The following is a 10,199-nucleotide window of genomic DNA, read 5'->3' on the forward strand; positions in this document are numbered from 1 at the left end:
TGCTATGTGCTCATGTGCTCAAACAGTCAAACAATTAGCCAATAATCAATAAACCAGAGGTTACACTCCCATAGATACAGAAAAATGTATGGCCTGTCTGGAGGAAGGGGTGATTAGTGTATGTTTTCTCTTAGGCGATGAGTAACCTAGATATGATCTTCAAGGTTCCCCTGTCTGGAGGGGGTCTTATCCTTCTATTGTTGTTTTCATAGGCACTAAACACAAAGTTCAGAGTCCATTGGAAAGGTGGCCGAGCATGATCAGCATGAACAGGCCTAAGATGGAGTCCAGACCCTATGAATTCCTTCTTCAGTCCCCCTCTTGAGGCTCTTAACTCATATTATGAACATCATTCATAGGGATATATTGCACCCTGGCTCTCCGACCACCAATTTGGGAGAATGATATCAAACTTCAGGTTACAAAGTTCATAATACATTGTAAAATTCAGGGTCCAAAAAGCAGAACTATTAAGGCAAATATAACAGTGGTAAATATAGTTTTCCACCAATCGCCCTTCACCCAAGATAGGACCAAAGTCCAGAAAGGAATATTTTCATTTGACATTGCTTTTACCTGGTTTTTCATGTCATCTAAAGCAGTCGATACATTGCCAGATAAGTCAGGAATGTATATACAACATTCGACCTTAATTATAGCACAGGTCCCTCCTCGAGCAGCTGTGAGTATGTCCAAAGCCATTCTATTATGAATTACTGCTTTACTCATTTGGATTTGCTCTTCATTTAAGGCTTGGATGGCTTTTGTTCTATCTAGGAGGGCCTGTTTTGTGAAATTAGTCAAGGCCTGCCCTTTAATCATGATATCTGTTGTCCCTATAGAGGGTACGAATAAGGCAGCAATATATTCATATCATTGAAACACAGATCTTGTCCACTTAGCATGTAAATAAGATAGATTTACTGGGGCTTGTTGTAAGTTAGGCTTTTGTTACACTGGCATTTATATCAAATGTAACCCCATGACCCAAGTCTATTGACTGTAGGTCTTACACCAAGAGAGCAAGGAGAGGTTATGATTGACAAGAGAGAGGAAAGTCTCTTTTTGCCATCCCAGAAAAGAGCAGAGTGGTTTAAAATCTCCTTGGCAGAGTGATGACACCCACCAAGGAAGTCCATCCATCACTGACAGAGGCATAGCCCTACATACCCAGCAGTTGGAAGTGTTGTGGAAGTCTGCGTAGGAATGTGCCATGAGATGAAAACATTGTCCTGAGTTGAAACAGAAGTTAAATTCAAAATCACGTTGATGAGGCCAAGCAGCAGGAGTTGATTGTGTGGTTTCATCCTGAAGGGGCCCATCCAGGATCTTCTTTTCCTTCTTCTTAAGGATGGTCTTAGTCTCTCGAGGGTAAGAGGGGTCCCTATGTGCAGTCCACTCAGCATTTTTTGGGTCTGCATAATATGTTTTCTTCACCTTCGTATGATGGATCCAAGGGATAATACCTGCAACTTTACCTGCAGTAGGGGTAGTTAGAATAACATAAGGGCCCTTTCACCAAATCATGTTTCCAATGTTTGACCCATACTTGGTCACCAAGTGTAAACTCATGAATCTGTTCCCCAAGGGGGAACAGCACCCTTTCTTGTACAAACTTAGTTACCTGATTTATTACCTTACCCAGTTCCTTCTGCTGTGAAATCCTATTCCCCCTTACCTGAGGCAAATTTTTTGACACTTGTTTTATTATGGGAGGGGGCCTCCCATACACAATTTCATATGGAGAAGAGCCATGGGATTGTGGGGTCATCTTGAGTCTGAGCAGAGCCGTTGGAAGCAAGTCCACCCAGGAGCAGTCAGTCCCTATGATTCACTTGGAGAGTCTCTTTGATGTCCAGTTGGTTCATTCCACCATCTCAGAACTCTGGGCCTATATACAGTGTTCAGTTTCCATTTGATGTTTAAAGTTTTGCTTACTTGTACTAAATCAGCTGCAAAAGCCTGATTATTGTCTGAACCAATGCTGGTAGGAAGTCCAAATCTGGGAAATATTTCCCTAAGCAGGCACCAGGCCACTTCTGATGCTCTTTCAGTCCAGGTAGGAAAAGCTTCTACCCATTCCGAGAACGTACATACCATGACCAGCAGGTAACAATAGTTTCAGTGAGGTTTCATTTCAGTGAAGTCCACTCCGAGATATTCAAAGGGCAGCGTGCCTTTCAGCTAAATACCCGGAGGTTTTTATCTGAATACCCGAGAGGCAGCATTAACCTGTGAGCAGGCAGCATGGCCTAGGTGGGTTGCTTGGTATGTTTGGCTTACCAGATTGTGTGCCAGCTCCTCCAGTACCAATAGTTTGCCACTTGGCAAGTCCCACCATCCCTTTTCAGTCTTGATGGACCCTTCCGCTTTGGCTAACCTGACAGCCGTTGTCCTTGTTTTATCAGGCTAGTGCCATCAGTATATAGGACCCAACTAGGGTCTGGAACCTTGTGTCCTTCTTTAAAACAAACCCCAGATACCTTACCTCCTCCTTGCAGATCTGTGCCTTCTTCTTTGACACCTGGTAACCTGCTTCCATCAGCAGCTGGAGCAGTGCTTTTGTCCCTTTCCATCATTTTTCCTTGGTCTCAGCAGCCAGCAGCACGTCATCCCCATATTGTAGGAGCCAACATCCATATTCTTCTGGATGGAATGAATTCAGGTCAGAAGCCAAGGCTTCCCCAAAGATGGCTGGAGAGGGTTCTTAAACCCTTGTGGGGGAGTCCAGATGAGCTGTTGCTTGGTGCCCCCGACTGGATCTTCCCATTCAAAGGCAAAGATGGGCTGTGACGCTGGGGCGAGGCATACACAGAAGAAGGCATCCTTGAGATCTAGGCGAGTATAAACTTTAGTCCTCGGTGGGAGGAGGCTAAGTAAGGTATAGGAGTTTGGAATAGTGGGGTATAAAGTCACAGTAGCCTGGTTGACTAGCCTGAGATCCTGTACAGGCCTATAGTCCTGTCCTCCTTCCTTTTTGACTGGCAGGATCGGCATATTCCAAGCCAACTGGCACTCTACTAGAATTCCCGCTTCTTTCAATCTATTGATGTGGGGCAGTATGCCAGCCCAGGCCTCTATCCGTAGTGGGTACTGGTGCTTTCTAACCGGGATGTTGCCTGATTTGAGTTCTGTTATCACTGGGGCTTGATGTTTAGCCATCCTGGGGGGATAGGGGGTTGTCTTCTGCCTAGACCTCAGGGAATAAATGAGCTCACTCTCATGCTCTTCCGGCCCACCCGGTTCTTCCTTTGGAGGCTCATGCAGCCTCCATTCATCTTGGGGTGGTATTAAGAGAGACAGCAAATAAGTCATAGTGTCCATCTGGAAGGTGGGCCTCTCCTCAGGGGAGAAAGTCACTTGTGCTCCTAGTTTGGAGAGCAAGTGTCTCCCCAACAGGGGTACTGGGCATTCAGGAATGTAGAGGAATTCATGAATCACTTGGTGCCCTCCCCATCTGACATTTTCTGGGCTGGCAAAATGATATAATCATCTCTCCTCCCGATACCCCAGTTACAGCGGTAGTCTTTTTGGACAGTGGTGCCCCAGGTTTTGTTACTACTGACAATTCTGCTCTGTATCCACCATGAAGTCAATGTTTTGGTCCCCCCACTTTTAAGGTTACCATGGGTTCTCAGGGATGTGATATCTCTGAGCCCCAGCAGCCCTATTTAATTTCCAAGTCAGCAAGCCCCACAACTGCAGGAGCTTCCTCTTCCTTCCTTGCCTTAGGGCATTCATTCTTCCAGTTGCCAAAAGCTCGGCACCGGGCACACTGGTTGGGCTGTAACAGGGCCCACGGCCTCCGTTGGGACCAGTTGAAGGACTGTCCTGTCCCTGGGGCAGATGAGATGAGGTTTTCTGGAGGGCCGAGATAGACTTTCCCAGAGCAGCAGCTAGCATTGCAAATCTCTTGTCTGTTATCTTTCGTTCCCTCTGGCTCTCTGGCAGAGCGCTGCTGCTGCTGCTAAGTTACTTCAGTCGTGTCCGACTCTGTGCGACCCCATAGATGGCAGCCCACCAGGCTCCCCCGCCCCTGGGCAGTCTCTGCCTAATTCCAACATCTCCCTCCCCTTCTTGTCAGTACTCACTGGAAGAGGCGGTTATAGCTTGGGTGGTTTGGCTGGAGCTGGATCCTGGAAGTGTTGGCCAGAGGCTTTTGTCACAGGGATCGGAGCCTGCCAAGGTGGCAGCTCTACGACCTTGGGTAGAGCTGGCGGAGGAGCAGCAGCTGCTGCAGGACTTCACCTGGCTCTGGATTGGGCATTAAGGCAGCCTCTGGTCCTGGTGGAGCACTGGGAGGCAGGCGTGTCATTATCCAGTATGGGGGAGGATATCCCCGTCCAAATTCTGTACAATTTCCTTTTTTATCATCAGTCAATTTTTGTGCCATTAATATTTTTCCATTTCCCTTCTGGATACAGAACCTTGTCCAAGTAGGAGGGTCTTGAGCTAATTCTAGCCATGAGTCAATATATGGATATTGATCCAGGTGTCCTGGCTCTCCTGTGACTACTGTATAGACTGCTTCTACTATTTTTAAGTTCATAGTGTTCTCTGGTGGCCATCCTACTCCCATAGGGGGCCATTCAACCTCACAGAGTTTGTGGATGTGGTTAGGCTTCATTTTCACCCCATAGTCTCCTCCAAATCCCTTCTTTAAGTTTTTAATCATGCATTCCAATACAGTTGCCTTGGATTCACTTCCCCCCATCTTGCTTACCTTCTTGGACTTTCAACTTTTCCTTTTCTGTCTACAAAGTTCTTGATATCCTATGTACTTCTGATATTTCCACTCAATGACACTTATATTGCCATTCTGCCTCCTTCCTAATTGGGGTGAGAAGAGCCTTGCCTGCCAGATCCCAGAGGGAGAAGGGGGATCAGTGTGTCTTCACCTGCCGGTCAGCACAGCCTAACCAGAACACCACATGGTCCAAGACTCTTTTCCCCTTAAAGTCCATTCTGTCTTGGTGGGCTTGATCAGGTGTGGATGAAAACACAGATGGGTTAAATATCCCATGTCCCAGACCATGTCCAGGAAAGCCAATTCATACTCATGTATGTATCCCCTTCCTTCTAGCCTAACAATTCCGAGGGGATCAAGAATTCCACAGCAGACGGGACACCTCCTGGGGGAGGGCAGAATACGAGCGTACAAGGACCAGTTTCCTACCTAAAAATCCCCTTGAGATCGCTGGTAATAATTTTCCCTGAGACGGCATGGACAACCTCCTAAATGACCTTCACAAATTTCCTTCCTAAACCGTAGCACGCTCGTCGACCTGTGTACCAAGCAATCGCTGCTGCCTGCCTATTCCAGGCCCCTGTGGGCCTGTGCCCCTTCTAGTCCCTTCCAGTGGGGTGATCAGACCCCCTCTCCCACCCTGCCAGGTGGGTTCCTCCTCCTGAGCACTCAGTTCCCTTGCTGCAGTTCACTACCGCCAAAGCAAAGAAACCGAGTTGAAAGGCTGAATTCTTCCAGAGGGGCGAGGCGCCTTCCCCCATCTAGAAGATTCAAGCCACAAAGCCTCGGGGTGGCCTCAAATGAGACCTGTCTCCTCAAAGTGAGGAGTTCCCTGGCCAATGCACCAAATGTTGTAGCCACACATTCTGGGAAACAAACTCACTCAGAAGGACAATGCAGATAGTGGAGTGCAGTTTATTACACTGGCGGGCCCAAGGAAAAGTCTCCTCTTAGCCAAGGACCCTGACCAGCATTTGTGAAAATCTTTTATACCCCACGTGTACGTGTCTGAACCCACCACTCCAAATTCCTTGAGACTTACATAAACCAAGGAAAATACAATCCCAATAACCCCATCATTCACGTGCTATGTGCTCATGTGCTCAAGTAGTCAAACAATTAGCCAATAATCAATAAACCCGAAGTTACACTCCCATAGATACAGAAAAATGTATGGCCTGTCTGGAGGAAGGGGTGATTAGTGTATGTTTTCTCTTAGGCGATGAGTAACCTAGATACGATCTTCAAGGTTCCCCTGTCTGGAAGGGGTCTTATCCTTCTGTTGTTGTTTTCATAGGCATTAAACACAGAGTTCAGAGTCCATTGGAAAAGCGGCTGAGCATGATCAGCATGAACAGGCCTAAGATGGAGTCCAGGCCCTATGAATTACTTCTTCAAGCCCTGTCTATAAATGAATATTTAATCACCAGTATCCCTGATGTAAACTTGAGTCCTTCTCCTGTGTTTCCCAGTTTAGAAAAAAGTACCATCATTCAGCTACTCAGGTTACAGAGCTTAGTCTTGCTTTATTTTTTCACTTTTATACACCCAGAATAAATTGTATAGATTTGCTTTCAAAACATCTGAGTTTCATTCCTTTTCCCAAGCTCTGTTGTTATGCTGTTCCATTTAACATTTACACTGACCCCCAGAGAGGAAGAAGAAAACATAGGAGGCAGGGAGTCCGGGTGAAGGGTGGCTTTAATAAACTGGATAAAAGATCCTGAGAGCACATGCTCAGGGAGGGAAGGTTACATGCAGAGTGCAGTTCAGATTGTGAGATGAACAGTATTTGGAGTAGTCTGTGGTGAGAGACCAATCGTTTAAGTCCAGGAGACGTTGATAGGTTGGAAGTGATAGATGTTTAAAGTAGCAGAAAATGAGAATTAGAGAAGGTTTAAGAATTAGAAAAGGAACCTACCTAAACAGATAGGTTCCTAGAGGTCACTGGAAAAAATTACAAGTTGCACTAGACAAGAGAACAGTGCTGAAGGCTGTTTGTGGCAAGATAAACTGAAGTGGGGAGGCCCAGGTATGGGATAGTTGCAAAGGAGGATGCCAGGTAGAGTCCACCATGGTGGGCTCCAATGAGAGTGCTAAGATGAAATAAACAGGGCGCTTCTTGGAAAGGCATGAAAATCTATTGAAGAGAAAAAACAAGTAATTTACAAGTAATTTAAATACAAGGTAAGAACTGATGTTTCTTAAGAGTCTTACAATCAAACCTAAGAGACACCCTGAGGGGACGGCGGTCTGTCCTGGAGGACAATGAGGAGAGACTCAGACAAAGATGTGCTGTTTTCTGTGGACCCAAATTCTAAGCAGACAGCTTAGCAGTGTTGACCAGAGAGGGTCATGCGGTAATGCAGGCTTCAGTGTGGATAGCAGAAAGAGTGAGAGAGAAGAGATGTGAACTTGAAGTCTCAGTTGTTCGTGTGTAAGAATTATGATACTAAAAAAATCCACTTTATATCTTTGTGCTAATGGTGAATTTAAACTCAGTCCTCAGTGGATGTTCCCCTTCAGTCATGTCATCCCAGTAAAACCTAAGAAAGAGCCCTGGGGTCATGACTGCTGATGAATCAGTGTTTCAGGATGTATCAGCTTTCAGGTCCTACCTTCAGTCCTAACGGTTTTTCCACTGTTCTTGGGGCACAGGGGAGATTGGCAAGTTCTGGGGAGATGAATCAGGAAAGAGAGCGTAATAGTTATATTGGCACTTTTACTGTTTCATCATTAATAATGGCAGTGATATTCAGTTCAGTTCAGTTCAGTTGCTCAGTCGTGTCCGACTCTGCGACCCCATGAATTGCAGCACTCCAGGCCTCCCTGTCCATCACCAACTCCCGGAGTTCACCCAAACGCACGTCCATCCAGTCGGTAATGCCATCCAGCCATCTCATCCTCTGTCGTCCCCTTTTCCTCCTGCCCCCAATCCCTCCCAGCATCAGTATTATATTAAAGTATTAAGACTTCACAAAATTAAAAAATCAGTACTAGTAAGTGATACATTGAATATATAAATATATTAGATATAAATATATTAAAATATTAATTATCAGCCTAACAAAATATGTTTAACACATATTATCATAAACTGAGAAAATTAGTATAATTAATATTACTCAAACCAGCATTACATAAAAGTGAACACAATTTAATTATGAATGAATCATTAAAATGGTATTATGCAGTTCAGTTTCTTTGTAGAAGTCAGATGCTTTAAAAATTGCATTAATATGATTATTATTGAGCTGAATTTATTTTTGTAAAGAGATTTCCAACTGATGGAAAGGCACTTGCTATGTCTTTACTAGCAAGAAAATATTTAATAGATATTTTGCAGCTATTAAGCAGAGAATGCTTACAGATATTTTCCACTGAGTCTCTAATCTCTGAATAATCACAGGTTTTATGATTGATAACATTGAAGACATTGTTTCAGCACCATCCCATAGTACAATGCAAAGTATCAGTTTGATACTATGATGCTAGTATTTCATTTGTTCAAAAGGGCTTCATAATATGGTTATAATTATGCTTACATAGTAGAATATTTTTAAAAAAATATAGTATATACTTGAGTACTGCAATGTGTGAAGGTTCACATTTGCTTGGGCTTAAAGATAGCACTTTGTTTTGTCTTTTCTTCACATATCAACAAACTCTGTTACTAATAGGGTCTACATGGGGGCTCATGGTTGAAATGGCTCTTTATGTTGACCTCACAAACAAAGAAAATCACAGTGACCCTTGAGATTGACCAAATTGCCTAAACAACATTGTGTTTTTCCACTGGCCCCTGCCTTTTCAAAGCTACGAGACCAGCGGATTCCAGACCTCCGGCTATGTGACTGCAGCACTCAGCTACAAGCTAAAAATTAACCATCCCTTCAGAGAATTTTTCATTGGTGGGGTATTGAAGGAGGAAACAGACAGAACACGCTCCATCTTGAAAGCAGGACTCCAGCTTGGGCCAGACTGTGGACTTCGAGCTATATGCCCAGTATCTATGGAAATGACATACCAAGTGGAAAACCAGACCCCCCTGGATGGAAGAGCCCCAGGGCTTGTACCTAGACTCTCCATCGCCTAAAAGAATACCCTAATTATCTGTGTAAACAAATAGAATCGTACATTCTATTATACTTATTGGGGGTATGACCACAGGCCTATTGATAATTGTCACTGTTAACTACCTAGGCTTAAGGCATATGAGTCACGGGTTCGCTTTGATTGTTATCTTTCGTTTCCTTTGTTCAGGGTAGTTTCAGGGAATTTGGGGAAGTGGGTTTGGGCACGTACACTTAGGGTATATAAGGTTTTCACAAAACCTGGCCGGGGTCCTTGGCTAAGAGGAGACTCTGCCTTTGGCCCACCGGTGTAATAAACTGCATTCACTCCACTATCTGCAGTGTCCTTCTGAGTGAGTTTGTTTCCCAGAAAGTGTGGCTACAACAGTATAAGAAAGACCCCATCAGAAAGGGAGGACACTGGTTCTTCTCAAGGGCCAGTCACCCTCTTGTTTTCCCTCAAATAAATTTCCTTTTCTTGTCTGACTGCCCAGCTCACTCTCTTTTTCTCTGCGCCCGCCTTGCAGTTATAGATTTCATTACTGATGAGTAAATGATTAAAATATCAGGTTCTTTAAAAAACAGAAGTAATGGCAATGCATTAATGCTTCATACACAATCCTTGGTATTCCATCCAAGGCCTGGTGATTCTGCAAGTCGTTGTAGTCACAGCTTGAGGAGGCAGGTGGTCACTGGTTCTGAATTCTGGCCACACTTTCAGATAACAAACTCTAGACAGAGCTTGAGTTCACAGTCCCTACTCCCTTTTTTATACAATGGGCTGACTCCCTTCTTGACTGATCCTTTCTTGCTCCGTGATACCTGGCATTATGTTGTCAGTGAATTTAGGATTTTATTTTATTGGAGTATAGTTAGTTGCTTTACAATATGTGTTAGTTTCTGCTGTACAAAAATGTGAATCTGCTATATGTATACATATAACCCCTCACTTTGAGACCTCCTTCCAACCCACCCCTGATGTCACCCATCCATCATGGGGCACCAAGCTGAGCTCCATGTGCTGTACAGCAGCTTCCCACTAACTATATATTTTACACATCATAGTGTAAATATGTCAATTCTTGTCTCCCAGTTCATCCACCCCTCCACTTACACCCCCTGTGCATGTCCACACATCTTTTATCTATATCAGTGTCTCTATTCCTGCCCTGCAAATAGCTTCATCTGTACACTTTTCTAGATTCCATATATATGATTTAAAGGATACAGTTAACTTTAGTTTTCAGAGTACAATTAGTCACAACTAAGAAGATAGGGTACCTGGAAACCCAATTAGCATGAGGAAAGGGAAAAATACAGTTTGCAAAACACATGGACATATTTCAAAAAGTCAGCTGGTACAGTAGAAGCATTTAGAC

General features: G+C 44.3%; 1 pseudogene; it reads right to left on the reverse strand.

The window, feature by feature from the left end:
• Nucleotides 1-203: 203 nt before the first annotated feature.
• Nucleotides 204-2,579, reverse strand: LOC112583482 (annotated as a pseudogene).
• Between the last annotated feature and the right edge of the window lie 7,620 nt (nt 2,580-10,199).

This window comes from Bubalus bubalis, chromosome 3 (assembly GCF_019923935.1).
Source record: "Bubalus bubalis isolate 160015118507 breed Murrah chromosome 3, NDDB_SH_1, whole genome shotgun sequence".
Classification (NCBI taxonomy): Eukaryota; Metazoa; Chordata; class Mammalia; order Artiodactyla; family Bovidae; genus Bubalus; species Bubalus bubalis.